This window comes from Schistosoma haematobium, chromosome 2 (assembly GCF_000699445.3).
Source record: "Schistosoma haematobium chromosome 2, whole genome shotgun sequence".
Classification (NCBI taxonomy): Eukaryota; Metazoa; Platyhelminthes; class Trematoda; order Strigeidida; family Schistosomatidae; genus Schistosoma; species Schistosoma haematobium.
In genome coordinates, this window is record NC_067197.1 from 46,616,782 (window position 1) to 46,636,773 (window position 19,992).

Genomic DNA, 19,992 nt, shown 5'->3' on the forward strand with positions numbered 1-19,992 from the left:
AATTAAGAACTCGATATTGAAGAGTAAAGCATGGAATACAATAGGAAAAAAGAAACCAATTAGAAGTAATGTAAAACTCAGATGGACTGAATATACGATCCCGTAGAGATAAAAAAAGTAGTGCAAGAAAATTCACGCAACGCTGTGTAATTTTGAACGAAATTTGGCAGCTTGTCACTGAGTAAGTAAGGCTGAGCGAACATCGGAGATATTTCGGCTGAAAGCAGATAATTTACTGTGGACTGATTTAGAGTGAATTCGGGTGAGAATTAGTGAAGCTTCCACAGATATTTAGAGTTTAAAAAGGTTTTAACCAGTAACACCTTCTACTATGAATCGTCTCGACCAAGTGAAATCAAAAGATAGAAGCCAGGAGGTTCGAAGATATGTTTGATAGGCTATCAATATATTGAGGATCGAGTGATCTAGATAGGCTAGCGATTGCAAGGGATGTTGAGCACAGCGTTCTAACTCGTGATCTGGTGCTGACGCATGACAACTACAGTAGAATATTTGGTGAAAATCACAGTGTGAATTCCACGAAATGTTCCCACCATGAAGAGAGAATTTCAGGTAAATATACTCACTATTCAACCAAGACAGGTGTGTGATAATTAAGCGTGTTACCGGAGAATTAAGATCGAATTTCAGTGGCATAATAGTGTGAATCATTGCTGTTTCTGTTTGCTTGAGCAAAGGTATGCAAAACGAAAATTCGATTTCGAAGGTGTGAGGGGTTTGAGAAGTTGAAAGTGTTGGTTGGAATGGTAGTATCTGGTGAAGAACTAGGTTAAAACTTAAATGGGTGATGTGATGATATGTCAGTGTTGAATGATTAATGGTGTTGTGTGTGCGTTTGATCGAGTAAGTGAGCGATTGGTTGAGTGGGTTTTGGGTGAGTTGTACTTTTGCGAATTGGAGTGATGAAGAATGTGAAGTTTGATATGGATGTAGAGTGAATGTGTGGAATTTGTGTCTGGTTATTGATTATTGGGAGTTGAGTGATTGTGAGTGAAGTGAATTGAAGTGGGTGAGTGAGCTCTGAGGTGAGGTGAGTGATACTCATGAGATTTATATTTGGGAAAAAGGCCATCCGAATGTAGCGGATGTTTCACGCCTCAGGAGAGTGGGCATCAGATGCCCTGTCCGACCTTATGCAGGGGACTCCCGACCGTCTCTTCTTTTCTGACGCACGATTGTAGTTGACAATACTAACACCCCTCATAACAACACACTTCACTCACTCGTGTGCGATAACTGACATTTAGTTACTGACAGTCATTGCTTTAATGCATTAACTTCTAGTCTGAGCCGTGTTGTTAGATGCACGCTGCTTGATTTCGGTCTTGTCATTTATGTAATCAATGGTTGGAAACTCTTGGTTACATGGCTCAGAATCCATCCTTATTGCGTTGGTGTATGCACCCTTAAACAAAGGAATTAAAATCACTTCATATATTTCGTTCAATGAAATAATTCTTTCTTCCTGTACTACGTCCTTATATGCAATCTTGCTTTTATTTATTACTACCGTTGAAGTAACTAGTTCTATGAATCCGATGTTCATCCTGCTGTGCTATTGCGGTATGGCATCTTGGACCATTTCATATATGTGCCTGGTCACACGTTGTGACTGACTGACTGACTATATAGTGATCATTTTCATTTCAGATCAAGACAATGAATGGTAAAAGAGATGTTATTTAGTTAAAATGCGATAATAACAATTGTATTCATAAATTTCATACAACACAAATATACAAAATTATATATATAAGTAGTTTATAAGTAGTATAAATTCAAAGGAATGATAATACTGTTTATATCGTTTTCTCTCTTTTTATTTCCTTCCTTGTTTGTATGTTTTAATAAATAAATTAAGCAAAATTAATGAACAAGTAAATTGTTATGTTTAGATAATTTTAAAAAACAATTTGTTACTACTGAGAAAGAATCTGTAAGTAGTACTGGTGATTCATGTGAAGAAGAAGATTGTGTTGAACTATTCTTGATCGTCATCCATGTTGACGTCGATGATGATATTGATGATGGATAGGAAGGTAAAGAATGATTGACTAAACTAAAAATGAATTTATAACAACCAAATTGTATAATTGAGCCATGTCTTAAAATAGCAGAACCTTCCCAACCAGTGATTAAATTGAATGATGAGTCTGTTTTATTTACTAGAAATTTATCATTTTGAGTAAAATGTAAACTTGTATAATCACATATAGATGTCATATGTGATAAATCCTGGCAAAGTATATAAAAGAAAAAGAAAAAGGGAATAGGTATAAATGAGGATAATAATAATAATGACTGAGGATGAGACGAGTCAGTTCTCCTTCATGAAATGATCTGACAGAGGAATCCTTCTTTTATTACATTATCGTCAAGAGGTTGTTATTTATGAAACGAAGAGGATGAAAAGCGACTATTCGACGCTTTAAATGAGTTGGTGAATATGAAGAATCCACCTAGGGCAGTTGAAGAAACTTTCATTTCAAACTGATGGTGCACATGGGCTCCAGTATCCTGAAGGAACAAAAGGTGTATGAACTGATTTTTGGTCACTAGCTATCACGGGACTGCATCTCCTGACGCTTCTCGGGGCGTGACCCCCTAAGAAACGCACTTGCGTTGGTTTGGGCACCCGAGCAGCAATCTCAGCACTCACATATTATGAATGATCTATGTGGAGCATATCTGTTTGGTGACTCCTCGTACCAATGTTTATGTGTTTAAATAAGATAAAAATAATAATAAACGAATGAGTTTGTCTTATAACCAACTGAGACCTCAGTAGTGAACGGGTCCCAATGATGATATCTTCTATTGAATAATATCCATTTGAATCTATAAAGGAGTATGCAAGGTTCTCAAAGTGTAAATATGACTTGCTGTTGAATGTTAAATTTAGGGTTCAAGGATTCCTTGTCAATTTACTGGAAAACATTTAATTAGACTACCACAATGTCTCACTTTTTCAGCTTGCATTAAGGAATATACATATAGTTTAAACACATAAACAAAGGTACAAGGAGGCACGAAATAGAGATGCACCACACTTTATAATTCGATTTGTGTGAAGGATAAAGTCCGGGTGCTACGACGGAGCCAAGTGGTTCTCTTAGAGGGACACATCCGGAGCGTTTGACCAGTGGTCTAATCAACAAGACAGTGGAGGAACGTTAAGAGATGTCGTCATATGGTAACCGGTAACCAACAATGGATTCATACGCCAATTTTTCCCCCAAGGTGCTTATGCACACCATTGGTTTGGAATCACGGTTTTCCAACCACTTTACGTGGACGCTCCATATCCACCGACTAGTTAAAGCGCCGGACATTCGCTTCTCATCCTCTTATGCTAGCAAAAAACACCCTCACCACGTAAAGGCAGTGTGTAGGACTTCCATGGCAGTGATTGTATACGCGTGGCCATTTGAGAGCGTTTCGACAAGGAGGGTGGACTCTCCATACCCTCGGCTACACCAGGACATTCAGGGGCAATATTTCACAAAGACGACTTCTTGCCGCTAATATACAAAATGCACTTTTTCACCATAGCAACTAAAATAAAGTAGGAAAAACAATATAAAATAATGAGCATTGAATAAAAATATTTTGGTCTCATACGAAATGTGTTGACATTGTGGTATGTACATGTACAATGACCTCTATACCATGAAATCGCAACTAGGTTATTCATCTCTAACGGTGAACATTAGAAATGAAATCTACAAATTTACTGCTACGAAGTTCAATTTTATTGTTTATATCACGAAATGAGTTTAGTTATACAAGTTGTTAAATTTGTTGCCTACTCTACTTTTTTCTCTTTTTTCTGGTGGTGGTCAACAGGAGTATGAAAACTTTGACAATTCAGGAGAAGAACGGAATACAACGGACAGCTAGTAATCAACTAGACGATTTTAACTTCGTACACGACCTACAACTAATGGCCCATTCACAACAACAAATGTAGGTCAAGACAAACTGTGTAGCAGCAGCTACGGCAGCAGTAGGTCTCAACATACAAAACGGAAAATAGCAAGATCCTCAAATACAACACGGAGAACATCAGGTCAATCACACTTGATCTAGAAGCCCTGGAAGAGGTGGAACCTTTCACGTAAATGGGAAGCATCATCGATGGACGCAAAGAATTAGATGCAGACATAAGGGCAAGGAATGGCAAAGCAAGGACAGCATTCCTACAGCTGAAGAACATATGCAACAACCATCATCAAAGTCTGAACATACTATAAGTACTTCAAAACAGTTCTACTGTAAGGAGGCTGAAACTTCGAGAACTACAATCATCATCAGGAAGGTATAAGTATTTATAAATAGTTGTCTGAGCAAGATACTCAATGTCCGTAGGTCGAATACCATCATCAACAGCCTACTACTGTAGTAGAGAACAAACCAGGTCCCATCTGAAAAGAAAATTAGACGAAGATGCTGGAGTTGGATAGAACATACATCGCGGAAATCACCAAACTGCATCACGAGGCTAGCACTAACTTGGTTTACTAAATGCAAACGTAAAAGAGGAAGGTCAAAGAACACACTGAGTCAGGGAGGCAAACATGAAAAAGAATGAATAGCAACTGGGAAAAAAGTGGAAAGGATTGTCAAGAAGAGATATTGATGAGGAATGGTGGTGGACGACCTATGCTACTCGACGACATGTAACAGGTGTAAGTAAGTAAATAAGTAAATTCCCTCTTTACTTGTTGATTAACTCTTATCGAGATTTGACACAGGTATCAGCCGTAACTTGTACTACCGTATGTCACGACTATTCTTTCCCTTGTTATTGCAGTAAGCCTTTTTAATTTCAGATACAGAGACGCGCTAAGAGCCACAGATACCTCATAATTTGAGGTTTGTTAGTAATTTATGTCTTTTCCTCAATAAAGAAATGTTTTTAGATAAATTATTGTGTTGTGAACTTTGGTTTCACGTGTATCTTATTTGTATGATCAGATACATCTGTATTCAAAAATTTGGGAATTAATGGGTAGTTGTTTCTTCCTGGTGAGAGATTACTTAACAATATACACTCATAACTCCACCAGGAATGACAACCGGAAGCTTCAATCCTATTGACTAATATTTAATCATTAGAACAATTGGTTGTGGGTCCATTAAAATTATGTTCAATTCAGGATTGAGAGCAACAATCATCTAATGCCATTCAGTGAATACCTGTTGTTAAGTATGTCTTACATTGTTCCTACTCACTCCCTTTCTACTCCTTTGTATATTGTGTTTTATACTACTTATTTACATTCAGTAAGCAGTTGTATTCCTAACAATGTTTACATTTATGCTGTAACACAAGTTGCAGTGCAATATTCTGAAATGTTCACATATACTTATAACGTTTATTGTACCTATCATTGTATTTATCACTATAATTACTGTACTTTATTCACTGTGGCGGTTATCCACAGTTTTGTGCATTTGTTTAAACGTAACAGTTTGCATAATGTTTGACCCTTGGTTCGGGTTTTGGTTGTTCATAGACTGTTATCAAATTTAGACACAGCTATCAGCTGCCCTTTGTACTATCGTATGTTATAAATATTCTTTATGTTACTGTTACAGGAAGCCTTTCTATTTTTCATACTTGAAAGACACGTTTAAACGCCCCAGACACATCACAAGTTGAGGTTTGTAACTAAATTTTGTGTATTATTCAATAAAGAACCGCTATTGTATACAAGTCGTTGTTTTGGAAACTTCGGTTTTGCGCGTATCTCAATCAGGCGACTCGGACGCTTCGGTTGATCTGACACTTGTAAATAATTCTTTTTCATTGACGTAATAAAAATAAGTTTCAACTAAGTATATTTCACTTCATGTCGTTTACTTAACATTTTCATTAGACGTTTAGGCGGTGAAGCACACCATTCTGAAATAACCGATGGTGTTTCATAATTTGGTGATAATTCTTTAGGAGCAGTTTTATGAGATTGCGAAATCGATGAACAAAATCGGAGGACTAAAAATGTTTTTCCGCATGTAGAGAAAGAGAGAGAGAGTAAGATGAAGAGTAATAATTGTACATTGAACAGATCTTAAACGTAATGTCAACAAAGTAGAAAACAAATTACAATCATGGATTAACCAATAGTACCAACGTGTCTTGTTCACAGTGGCAGCCAAACCAAGATCAGTCTACGGATCTGTTTTTTATTAGACTGGGTTATGTTGATAGGTAGGTGCAAACAGCCTGATTGAGGTTCACATAATACCTAAGATCAGTGGCTAGAGATGTTTGGTGAAACGGCTCAAAATTGTTTTCTAATAATCTAAATGTATTCGCTATTTGTATTCGCTTAGATCCTGAAAAGTGAAATCATTCTCGAATTGTATTCTCTATGTCTGCTTTTTATTGCCACTGATATTACAACTAGCACGACTACACCGATCTTCCGCTTGACAATTTCACCTAACTGTTTTGATTCTTTGTTAAAATTGTTCTGATGTATACATGTACCAGGTTCTACATCATCTGGATGGCCGTTTCGTCCTACTGTGGGACTATTCAGCAGTTCGCATCCATGGCCAGTGCTTCGTGGTTTTCCATGATGGTGGTCTAGCTTCAAATGAGTCATGATCTCAACTATTAAAATTACAAGATTTCTATTTAACTTATTAATTGTTAGTGCTTGATTGTACCAAATTATTATTAATCAATTATTCACTTACTACTGGACTGTTTTGTATTACTAATGGCTTAACCTGGGTTTGAATCCCATGAAGGGATGATGGATGCGCACTGCTGAGGAGTCTCAAAATAGGACAAAACGGCCTTTCAGTGCTTTCAAGTCTTTCATGATGATCTAACTTTAATCGACTCATGTTCTCAATCAATAAATTACTACAATTTCCACAAGTCATCCTTCTGATATAAAGCGGAATGTTAATTATTCGACTTCATCATCACATGAACAAATCATTCTTGGCAATGGAAAGAATTTTCGGTCAGACCATAATTTATGGACGACTTTTGACCAACACTGAAGTGACCGACTAAGTCACCTACTAACTAGAACTCAATGAGAGTTATACACCAATTTGAAGAATTAGATACAAGGTTTGCATCATGAACTGATATAAGTTGTAATGTCAAAACTCTATTTAACCAAATTCAGCGGATGAATTTGGCGCTGAAAATTCAAGACCTGATTGGTTCATTCATAAATTATAGTTTCATCATTATTATATAATAATCGCTAAATTTCATGGATTGGTTGAAGTAAGACATTAACACCGTTGGATGCCGGCCGGCTCAGTGGTCTAGTAATTGAGTGCTCGCGCGCGAAATTGATAGATCCTGATTTGGAATCTCGCGAGGCGAGATCGTCGATGAGCACTGGTGAAGGGTTTCACAATAGGACAAAATTGCCATTTAGCGATTTCAAGTCATTCATGGTGATCTAGCGTCAAATGACTTCTGATCTCAATCATTTAAGGTTCTATTGAAATAAAAGAAAACATTACACCTACTTCTGGAATGTAAATTAATTTTCTATCTATATCATTCCCATATATAATACCATCTACACGTGTACCATATTCACTATAATTAATTAATTCATAATGTTGTGTCCAATCATCATAGAAGATTGTAGAATGATGTGGTGATATAAATGAACATTTTTTGGTAATGTGATGAAGATAAATTATAATTAGCAAATCATAAATGACAATCTGGTGCTATAGAGAAAGTGAAGTAAAAGAAAAAGAGAATGTAAATGAAATATATGATGTAATATATTGGTGAATAGTTCCTAAACAGTTCATGATCAATGTTAACAAGTATAAGACTAATGAATGCACTGGTATGGTCAAAGGTTGGGAAAGTCAGCTACCCTACTCGAAATGTTATCACATGATTATGTGCATGCAACTACTGTAAGTGAAGTTCTACCCACTACCTTCTCGTGGCATTGCTGTTGTTTACGAAATTGAGAGGACAAATTGAGAATATCCGGTGATTAAACTGGATTGATGGATATGGACGTTTCATCTAGGGGAGTTGGAAAACCCTGATTCTAAACCAATGCTGTACATTGGTTCCAGGAACAAGTGGCGTGTGAACTGATTATTGGTCACCGGCCACCGTATGCCTGTATCTCCTGACGTTGTTCCACTACCTTGTGGATTCGACCTGTAAGTCGAAGGCTCTGTGTGTGGCCCCCTAAGAAAATCACCTGTCTCGGTTTGAACACCCGGGTAGAGAATACTGATGAACAGCCTATGCTTCTCCACAAGAGTAACAGGCGTAAACAAACTTCTTTTCTCTGTTTGTATAAAACGCTATATCTATGACCACATTTGTTTATTATTATTATTATTATTATTAAGAAATAGCTTTTATAACATAACTCTTGTTTTTTCCACAGAATGAAATCATGAGTCAATTGAAACTAGACCACCATGGAAAACCTGCCAAATATCCTAAATATTATGACAATGGTATATGAATCAATTCTACTGTGTTAAAGCTACAATCATTATCATTATGCCATGATGATTACGTAACTCTTAGTTGATAATAAATATACCTGAACAACGAACAACAAAAACACAGACACACACACACAAATACATAACAACCATATTTGAAACGTGTTTCAATGTTGACTATATACTTTCTTTATAATGAATTCATATATTTTCATAGTAAAAATATAATAGTTTCTATCATCCACATGTTTCGACACCGAGGTTTTTTATCTGGAACGTTTATTTATTGAATTATTGAACAAGGAAGAAATATATATGTGCATAATGTTTGAAATGAAATGATAATCATAACATCGGTTAGTAGGTTAGTTAAAGTTGGGCATTAACACCGTTAGGATTTGAACCCAGGAACTCTCTGTCTCGTGCACGAATGCCTAACCTAGAGACCGTTTAATTGATCATCATCCTGCGGTGTATATGTCCAACTTCAAGCAATCCACGAAATCACTCTACCGTCCAATGATTGCAGGTTCTCCATAATCGACTAGCTTTATTAACTCATGAATTCAACTATTGAATTACTCAAATTTTCACAAATCACTCCTCTTTCTGAATAGTTTCGTAAGGCGGATATATATATCTTTCTCTAATAAATAAATGAAGCTTCATTATTTCAACTGAATCAACTTGAAAGTATATATTGATTACGGCAATATTTCAGTTCAACACTAGAACTGATCTTCATGTTAGTTCTCTATCACTTTCACTTACAATGGGGATGTCTATTCATGTCTATATTTATAGATATCACAATTGAATTGTGTTTTTTGGTCAGCGGTTTTTTTTCTAAGCGAGTAAGTATTCTGCTGGATGTGGTCGCTAATCTCATGCCCAACCCTCCTCCATTACCTATGCTTAGGACAGTCAGAAATTGTAGAAGAGCCACAGGTGGACTTAGATGTCACAATGTGTAGAATAAAAAATAAAATCGGATCTTCTAATGTTTCGTGACTCGTCATAATCTACTTCTTCAGAGAATGTGAAATAAAGAAAAGTAGGAAAAGAAAGAGGGAGAGAGACAACGTTTGAAGTGTGCGTTACAATAACACGGTATCTAATCTATATTGTTTAAATATCGTTGAACCCTCGTTTATAACTCATAAGTAGCTTTAAAATCTATACTTAAAACGATATGGAACGACTGTCAAAAAAACGAGCCCGGAAAAGCCCTGATACTTCAGATAATAACAATTCTGTTATTACCTATTCCCCACGTTCTGCTACTCCTTTTGAAGCTGATAATGTTGGGATTGATCTTACACCACATCTGATGCTGGATGACTCTATCTCTAATTTAATAATGAGTTCCACATCAAGATCTAAGACTATCGATAGTATTAAGAGTGAATTAAACACTGTCTTTAAACAACTAACCGACATGCATTCTAAATTTGAGTCACTTGCTAGCTCTTTATCAAAGCATGATGATTTGAAACAAGAAATAAAGACTTTATCACCCCTTAAGCTGCTTCTGTCAAAAGATATCGTTCCTGCGGAACTTGATGACATTATAAAAGCAGAATCTGTTATCGACTTTATCGCTAATGAAGTTACCAAGCGAATAGTCTTTCGTAATAACGTGATTATCTATAATATACCTGACAGAATCCCCATTAAAACTATGAGGAATTTGATATTAAAAGCATCTAACCTTCAGGATAGTCCATGCCAATGCATTTGACTCAATAAAAAGCACCATAAATACTCGTGCCCGGTCTTGTTCAGATTCGACTCTCATATAGTAGCTGAACGGTTAGAAGAATCTGAGCGGCTAATCTGCGCGCTTATGAAATTTAGAAACGCTCGTATAGTCCCGGATAAGACCACCAACCAAAGGCTTACGCAAAAACGTACCTTGAACGAAAATAAAGGTGTTGAGATCACAGCAAACCACGATGCATCAGCTGCTGGATCCACTGATGCAGCTACCCTATCTCATGTTCTACAGTACTCTGATATACCAACAAACAATGCTAATTTGCCTATTATGTCTGTAGTGACATCTGATAGCCAATGTACATCTAATGACGTCACTAATCCGATATTACCCAGTTTACCACTAGAAGCCCATAAACAAGTACTTAGTTCTAATGCTACAATCCTTAAAAACGCTGTCAAGATTAAAATACCTTTGCCACGTAAGAAGAATGTAAGTACAGAACCTTCGAGTTCTAGACCCAATATCAAAAATACTACGATGACCGTACCAAATAAAAATAAGACTGTACTTCCCGACACCATGCTTTACCTTACGCATCGTAGGGGAGGTAATAAGGGCAGACTTAGTTCAAATGTCTCACAAGATGGCCACTGCAATCATTATGTAAGCAGGCCTAATATTGGACAGACCACAATGAACCAACACACCCTACGGTTATCCTCAAACGTTTTTAATAATAAACCTGTAAGACGTAACTATTCTCAACACTGTCCCTTTGGGCAAGATGGTTAACTAGGTTACTCAACATCGAACGCTTTAAATAATAAACCTGTAAGACATAACTATTCTCAGCACTTTCCCATTGGGCAAGATGGATTACTAGGTTACTCAACATCAAACGGTTTAAATGATAAACCTGTAAGACGCAACTTTGCTCAACACTTCCCCATTGGGCAAGATGGATTACTAGGTTACGCACCATCAACCCAACCCCAACTGACAGGTGCCTGTCTTAACTGTCTGCCTAATCAAGCTCAACAAATTAACCCACTTTATCAAAATAATGAATTTTTTGGGCTTCAGAAATCCCTGATCCCACTGGCAATACAGTGTGTTCAAGCGATAGCCCATACGATCAGTCAAACATAATAAATCATGGTCTATGCAAATCCAAACTACATAACATCGATAGTGAAGCTCTCGATTTTTTTACACTCCACAATCCCTTTTTAAACTTATTACTTATCAATGCACGTTCACTTCTGAACAAAATTTCAGCCTTGAGAACATTAGCTTTTCTAGCCAAACCTTCATTCATACTTGTCACGGAAACATGGTGCTCTCAAGCGGTATCAAATTCAGAATTAAATATCCAGAACTGTCGACTTTATCGCTGCGACAGAGAAACTAAGCGAGGAGGTGGTTGTATTATATATGCTTTGGATAGCCTAACAACTAATAAAGTTGAAGATAGTGTCCTGAATAGTTTACCGGAATCAGTATGGATATCAGTCAACACCCTAAATCGTAGTCTACTACTTGGATGCTTATACAGAGCTCCTGATAGTTTGAATAGTGGGAATGATCTTATTATCAATGCATTAATACATGCATCCTCTCTAAACTTTAATGCTAAGGTTATCACTGGAGATTTCAATTATACTGGGATCAACTGGAGTACCGGTAGTTGTCAGTCATGTAACGATGAGTTCTCGGCAACCATTAACATGCATTCCTGGTCACAGTGGGTTTGTGCCCCAACTAGAGGCGGTAGTATACTCGATCTAATATTCAGTAGAGATGTTATCCCACTATCTGTAGAAGTATGCGATGAATTTGGAAGCAGTGACCATAAGATAGTAGTTTGCGCTCTCCCTATCTATCTCTCTTATAACCGACCTATTCAAAAACCTGTCAATATAGAGACTATAAGCATGCTGACTGGGACTTCCTGCATTCATTGATTAAACTTTCAGACTAGGACAACTTTTTTCATGTATTAGTCTCATGGATGCTATTAACGAATTCTATCTGATCGTTAACTCTTGTTTAGATTCCAGTGTACCTCTTAAAACGTATAGGTTTAGTAAACATTACGAATTATATGTACCAGCTAAATATCGTAATAAACTAAAACGCCTACAGAATCGTTATTTTAAGTCAAACGACTTCACAGCAGTTGCACAAATAACAATAATTTTTAATCAAAATAAAGAGAAACATAGGTTAAAAGCCATTAACGAGGAGCTGTTAGCACTTAATACTAACTGGAATGTACAAAACTTAACTCTCCTTCTCAATAAACGCGCTAAACCAACTCAAAATGTTGATATACCGTGCATCCAGCATAATAGCACTTTTATATACGACTCTAAATCCATGGCCGACCTTTTCAGTAGTACATTCGCGAATGTTGTAGAAAACGTAAGTGGCTATGCTTCAAGAGCTATGTGCGTGACTAGCAACTCAATAAAATCTATCTCATTCACATGCATGAAAATTAATAAGGCTATAAATACCCTTAAGCTTTCGAAAGGTCATGGAGTAGACGGGATTTCATCATTTCTCTACAAATATGGTGGTCCAGATACTCCACTTCTTCTCAAGCTGTTTACTCTCTCTATGGAAACCGGTTCTTACCCCTACTGTTGGAAAACCGCGTACATCATACCACGTTATAAATCTGGAGATAAGACTGACATGAACAATTACCGGCCAATAAATATTACTCCAGTTATTTCTAGAATTATGGAAAAAATTATCAGTGATGAACTTTCCAACTATTTACTTGCTGGAAAATTTATCCATGATACTCAACATGGATTTCTTAAAAATCGTTCTTGCATGACATGTCATTCTGACTTCTTTAATTTAGTTTATTCTCTACGTTGCCAGGGATATGTAGTCTTAGTGCTATATATGGACATCTCTAAAGCCTTTGACATGGTTAGCCACCAACTTCTTATAGGTAAGCTCTCATTTTATGGGGTTCAAAATCCTTTGCTTGCTTGGCTTGATTCCTTTCTCAGCAATCGATACCAAATAGTTAAAATTAACTCTTCATTGTCTAAAGCTGTCCCTGTCAGAAGTGGAGTAATACAAGGAAGTTTCTCAGGTTCTTTGCTCTTTTTAGTGTTTATCAATGGTATTTGTGAAGGTTTTTTGTCCGTAAGCCCCTTCTATATGCAGATGATCTTAAAGTAGTATATTCATTTTCTCCACATGACCTGAAGAATATACGAAATTGCATCAGCATGGAGCTTAACAAGATAACACAATGGTGCTTGAAATGGCAACTGGAGCTTAATACGGCTAAATGTGGATGGATATGCTACGGTGATACATCGCTCAACCTAGACGTTACCATAAATGAAGAAGTGTTATCTAAGTTACATACAGTAGTAGACTTAGGACTTAGATATTCCCAAGACGTGTCGTTTACAGAACATATATTAAAACAGACCTCTAAGTCTCAACGTCTAATACGTTACATAACTCGAAATCTTTACAACACTGAGTCACGTATTCTAATGTACAAAGTCTGTGCTCGACCTCTTCTGGAATACTGCACGTTTATTCTTAGCAGTGCGCGCATAAAGGATAAATTAAGGCTGGACTCAGTACAGAGACGATTAACACTTCGTATTCTTGGAGCTGATTGTACCTTAAATTATAATTCTAGATGTAATAAACTTGGGCTAGACCCTTTATGGAGGAGGAGACTCGAACTAAATCTTATCTTTTTCTTCAAACTACTTCATAAACTATCGTTTACATCCGATCACGCGATTCAATATGCAGAAACCCCTCATTATAACAAACGTAATTCCTTGGCACTAAGTGAAACAAACTCATTCTAAATCATCTCTTCATATGAATTACTTCACCTGTAAATTTTCTAGACTCTGGAATAACCTACCACAATCTATCCGCACGACAAAATCATTATTTGTTCGCTGCATCGATGCATACTGCTCCTCTGAAAATGCATTGAATGGTCTAGCGCCTTTAATTGTATCTCATTCCACAAGTGATATTTTAGGAACCTTAAATGTTTAGCCATCTTTATTAGTGAATTGCCTTAGTAAAACCACCCACTTGCTGTCAATATGTCAACACCACCCCTAGCAACTTTAACTTATTTGAAGAACACAAACGGTATATCACTGTGCCACATGACACACAAATTTAGGTAGACCTGAATAATATATTTTTGTAATTACTTTTTTGTTGTTCCGTGCTCTCTGTTTTCGTTTTAATTTCTCTAGTTGTAGATAATTATCATTATTTCGATCTGGCACACGAATTGACCTTAATTACACCGTTCATAAATCAACAGCCTGTCCATTTAAGAAATATTAAAAATTCCTGGATAATGCTTTGGATCTCTGTAATATATGTACTTTTTAAAAAACTACTGAACTAGTTTACTTAAAACCTTCTTTTATCACATGTTTGTTTTCTGCACGTTTAACGTTATTACTTATATCAAATTGATCATGCCTGTAAACTGGCGTGAATTCTGTAATTATTACTTTTCAGAATATAAATTAATAAAAGGTAAAATACACAGAATTCTTTGATAATCATTCTTAACGTATATGATGGTTACAAATGTGAAAATCACCCCACCACCAGATTGTTTCTCTTATCTCTGAGTGAAACAAAATCGGATAACTTATCGTCGTATAACGCGTGGATATTAATTTTCTTATTGGTGATGAAAATAAAAAAAGAAGAAAAAATTAAAGAAAAGCAAATCAATATGATTTTTGAATAGACAGAGTAATGAGAAAAGTGAAGGTCATGTTAGAGAATAATCTAATAAAGAGAAACAAGAAGGTATTGTTTGTATGAATGTTTCAATGGATGAGAGATTTAGTAGTTGGGCAGGTGAATGGTATTGGTTTGAGTCGTGAAGTGATAGATGAACACTGGAATGTAAGTATATCTAGTTGACGAGTTTTAAATAGGACGAAACCCATGTCTTCGATTTCATTACTAGTCACTTACTATCTTTGTTTAGAATGCTTGTGAATTAAAGTAATATCGCGGCAGTCCGTATAGGATGCACATATGTTAATAAGAGATTGATAAATTGCTGTCCTTAACAAAAATGGGAAGTTTGAAGTGAAATAATACCACGTGAACTTAAACCTACTAACATTGCACAAGCATGTGACCTTCAGGACTCAGTAGCTAAGTGGATAACGCGAACGATACTAGGTTCGAGTCCCATAGTGAGCAGTATCCAATGCTGTGTTAAGCCAATCTTTAGCATATAGCATGCATGACTAAAGTTTAAGCAACTAGATATCAAGAGGACTAAGATGAAATATTATGCAGATGGAGGTAATCATACTTAAGTCCAAATTACGTGTGAATAGCTAGGTGGTTAAGTCATGGACCATAAAGCTGGATGACCCTGGTTCGAATACTAAAATGAAGCATCAATACCCTGAAGATTATAGATATATCCAACTGATAAGTGTCAAATAACATGAAACATAATTGCGTGGCTATCTACTAACTACCTTCAACTACTTAACATTCATATTACTTTATAATATTTATGGAATCGGAATGAATGTTCATCACTATGATTGACTGAATCACTATTAGAACACGTATGATTGAGGAAGTTGGATTCATTCATTTAGAAGTGGAATGATTATGAGGTACTGTCGATTATTATTATTATTTGTATTAAACAGTTTGATGAAACCCTTAGAATCATCATACACTCAACTTATACGGTTTATTGGTAGGTAATAATTTCATGTATATTATGTATTACTGTTAGTATTATCGATAGTAATTACAAGTTAGGGTGACTGTGAGCGAACAGACGTAGCCAGATATTCCACTTCCAATAGCGGTTACATACTACTTATATCTACGACCGTAAGTATAATACAACATACAACTAAACTTTTTGTACAATTCTATACAAAAGATGGATGTGGACTGTTGAGAAGTCTCACAGTAGGACGAAACGGCCATTCAGCGCTTCCTGGTCTTCCATGTTGGTCTAGCTTCAATTGACTCATGATCTCAACCATTAAAATGGTTTCTTATCAAAGCAATATTTTAAAACATTTTTCTAGTTTCAGAAGAATTCAAACAAATCGTCTAGTCATCATAGCACAAAATTAAGTAATAACATATAGATTAGTGTGTCTATTTCTCCTATCGGTCAATAATTAACTGTTTATGGTAATAGAAAGGATGACTTCGACAATAGATCATGTTATAGTATTTGATGTTCACTGTATGACTCGAACCCAGTACCGTTCGCAGGTATATTCAGCCGATGAGTCCCAAATAGGCTGAAACACGTGTCTCGGATTACACTGCTAGCCACTTTTCATCTTTGCTTATTCATCTTGGTTGTTCTCACTAACTGGTTTAGTATTTTCTCATTATATCGTTTATGCGTCCTGATGGGACAGTAAGCATGGGTAATTGTAAAGCCGGTCATATAGAATATCTGAGAACTATACAGTGAATGCTTCATTTACAAAATATCCATCAATCGTCTCAAACTTTATTGTTCATTCGTTTCCACAAGAATCATTCTCCTTTTACGTTTCATTCTCCTTGATCTTTAAAACCTTGTGCCACTACGTATTCCACTTTCTCTTGATGATACATACTACTTGTTTCTGTCAACATTAGTAGTACACACTATCAAAAAGCAATTATCAATATGGATAATACAAAAATATGTGAATAAATAGCATCTGTAGACTATATGAGCCGTAGAGTTGTTCAATATGTATGTGCGATCAAGAAGTGAAATTGATAAAAAGGAATAAGAATTAAGTTACTTATCCAAACTGAAGTGAATCTTGTCAAATAAATGATTTAATTCTATCAGCTGACAATGGAACGATTCCATTAGTCATACACCAATAGTCAGTTATTTGTACGGTTGTGTCCAACGAAGCTGAAAGTATCAAGTCAGTTCATCATCAAGAAAAAGAACTAATTTACTTATAGAAAAACAACAGATCATTCTTCCAAGCAACACATATCTTAATACACTTTCTGAATAGATTCGAGCAATCCACTTCGAACAGAATAATCATAGATATAGAACATTCTGTGATCTTGATATTCTTTAAGCTTCTGAAGATCATGTTAGCAATGGCACCAAATCGTCAATTATTGAATCAACACAACACAGAAATAATCATTCACTTCACTTTTCTAAAGAACGTTAGATGAGTTAACTCTCTGTGATTATATTTAGGGTTCTGAAAACTTTTCATTGAATAATTCAGGTTTCCATACAGGAAGCGATAAGTAGAAGGTGCTGGATGATTAGGATGACGAAATCAATATGTGTGTATAAGAAAACATTTCAAGAGCTTGAAACTAATTGGATATAGCATGGTCAGATATCGAAGATAACAATCTATGGAAATTCTCTTCACAGCAAGACATTGATAGTATGTTGAAACCTTGAATCGAACTTGCAGAATATCTGATTTCAAAGCTGGAAATAGAAGTTGATACTTTCAGTAAAGTTGTTGAAGAGTTCAACACCATATCCCTGTTGGGTAGAGACAGGTGTCCACACCAGAAATCGGATGAATGGTTGTGCAAGATCACGGATCTATTGAAGTTGTACATTAATTCTGTTGGGCGCAAACCAGCTAAGTGTTGTAGAGGTTGAGCACTTGTGAGCGAATCCGCAAGTCCTGAATTCGAGACCCGTGTGAGGGTTGATGAATGCACACTAGTGAGGATTAATCAATTTTTTTCTTTTCATTGAATTATTGATATAATGGATATCTCAATGAGAATAATGGATAGTATTTATTGGAATTTTTATTAATGGTCTAATACGGCAGAGATATTACTTATTGTATCATTGTTAAGCGGCTAAACCATGCATATTCACGTTCCTGTAATTATAAGCTTTATTTTGATCTACGGACTATTATTATGATACGACCAACCATTCTTGAGTTATGCTCTGTCGATTATGAATTACTATGTCCCACATTCCATAGCCACTTTTGATTGGATCTTGTGAAAACGTTGTCTTTCTATCGGGTGGTTTGGTGTGGTCTGTTCATTTTGTTTATAAACTGAGTAGTGGGTTCAGGTCCTAGATTGGACATCAACTCTGAGATGAAAATTTATCCAGCTGACGAGTCTTAAATAAAACAAAACGCATGTCGTGGATTCCACTACTTGAGACCACCCGTCTTTGTTTATAATGTATGTGAACTAAGACAATATTAGGACAGTCTACACAAGATGCAGAAATACAGTTCTAAATAACAATGAGAAGGGATCTTGAATGAGCGCTAATGAGGGTTCTCCTGGTACATGAATGAGTGTTACAAAGATATCTATGTGATGTTTGATTCGAGTTTATTTTATGCTCCTTGGCTTTCCACGTTTTTACTTCCCTTCAGGATTTTAAGTTACTGCTTGCCTAGTGAAGCAGTTTGATGCTTTCTGTAATGTATGTCCTATCCACTTACATTGTCTTTTCCTCGTTTCCCCCTCCAGATGGAAGTGGGTTTGTTCTCTCTTACAGCAGGCTGTTGTTGGTAGTATCAAATCAACAGATGTTCGGTATCTTACGTACACTATTGCTTATAATTACTCGTAAGTTCTTGATGGTGGTTGTGGTAGTTCTCCGAGTTTCACTTCTGTACAGTAGAACTGTCGTGGTGTTCGTATTATAGCTTGTTATTTTGATATTGCATGACAGTCGTTTTGAGTTACATATGTTCTGAACTTGTAGGAACGAGTTCTTTACTTTGCTAATTCTTTTTTTTACATCTGAATCCGACGCTCGTTGGTCATCGATGATGCCTCTCAGGTACGTGATTGTGTTAGTGTTTTCAGTGTTGTGTTTGACAATCTTATTTTTTCCTTTGTGTATATTGAAGCCCACTGATGCAGATCAAATTGACTTAATATAAATTCTCTTAGATTTCATCTACTTTTTCAGTATGATACACATATTACTTGTATTCAGCTTTCCTTTAAAAATTTTTATCACTGTGTAATATGTGACTCGTATCTTCTTCAATTGATCCCTCGTTTTTCCGGTAGAAAATGTGACATGTTAGGTCGAAATGGATTTTATGTAGTTTCTATATTGTTTCCATTTGACGAGTTGACTGGCTCAAGCGTTTTCGCTTGGACAAATGAAGGAAGCGAATCTATACATTAGTATAAGTTACATTGTCATGTCTAGCCATATATGAAACTAGAAGTTCGCTATTGATATTTTGAATGGTTCGACATTAGTTTGATAAGTTCTTCTAACTATTCATACGCGAAATCCATTTGTCGGTTTCCCTATCACTGGTGATTGCTTTTTAGCGTTCTCAAACGCTATTGTCATTAAGACATTGGTAAGCGTTTGGCTGTCGAGTGAGCCTCATCCCGTCCAATCAGTCAGCCAAAGGCACGACTAAATGTGATCTGGAACAAATTTGTAGCAATTCTCCTGAATAGCATCATGTAACACAGAAAATGATGCGACTTTCTAATTCCGACAACCAAATGTTCACTTGGAACCATCGATTGATTCTGAGTAACTGATCATGGAAACAAAATGGTGGTTGTTTGTTGTTTTATTCTGTACGCAAATGCATTCACTGCTGATCGTCACATTATGTTTTCCATGCTCGTGTATTTCTGTGACATTGCTGACATAATTATCTTCTTCGCAGTCTTACTTTTCTTACCTTCGCCCTCCAAGTAACATGAAACCCTGGAACTAGCAGTCATTTCTGTTGTTGGTA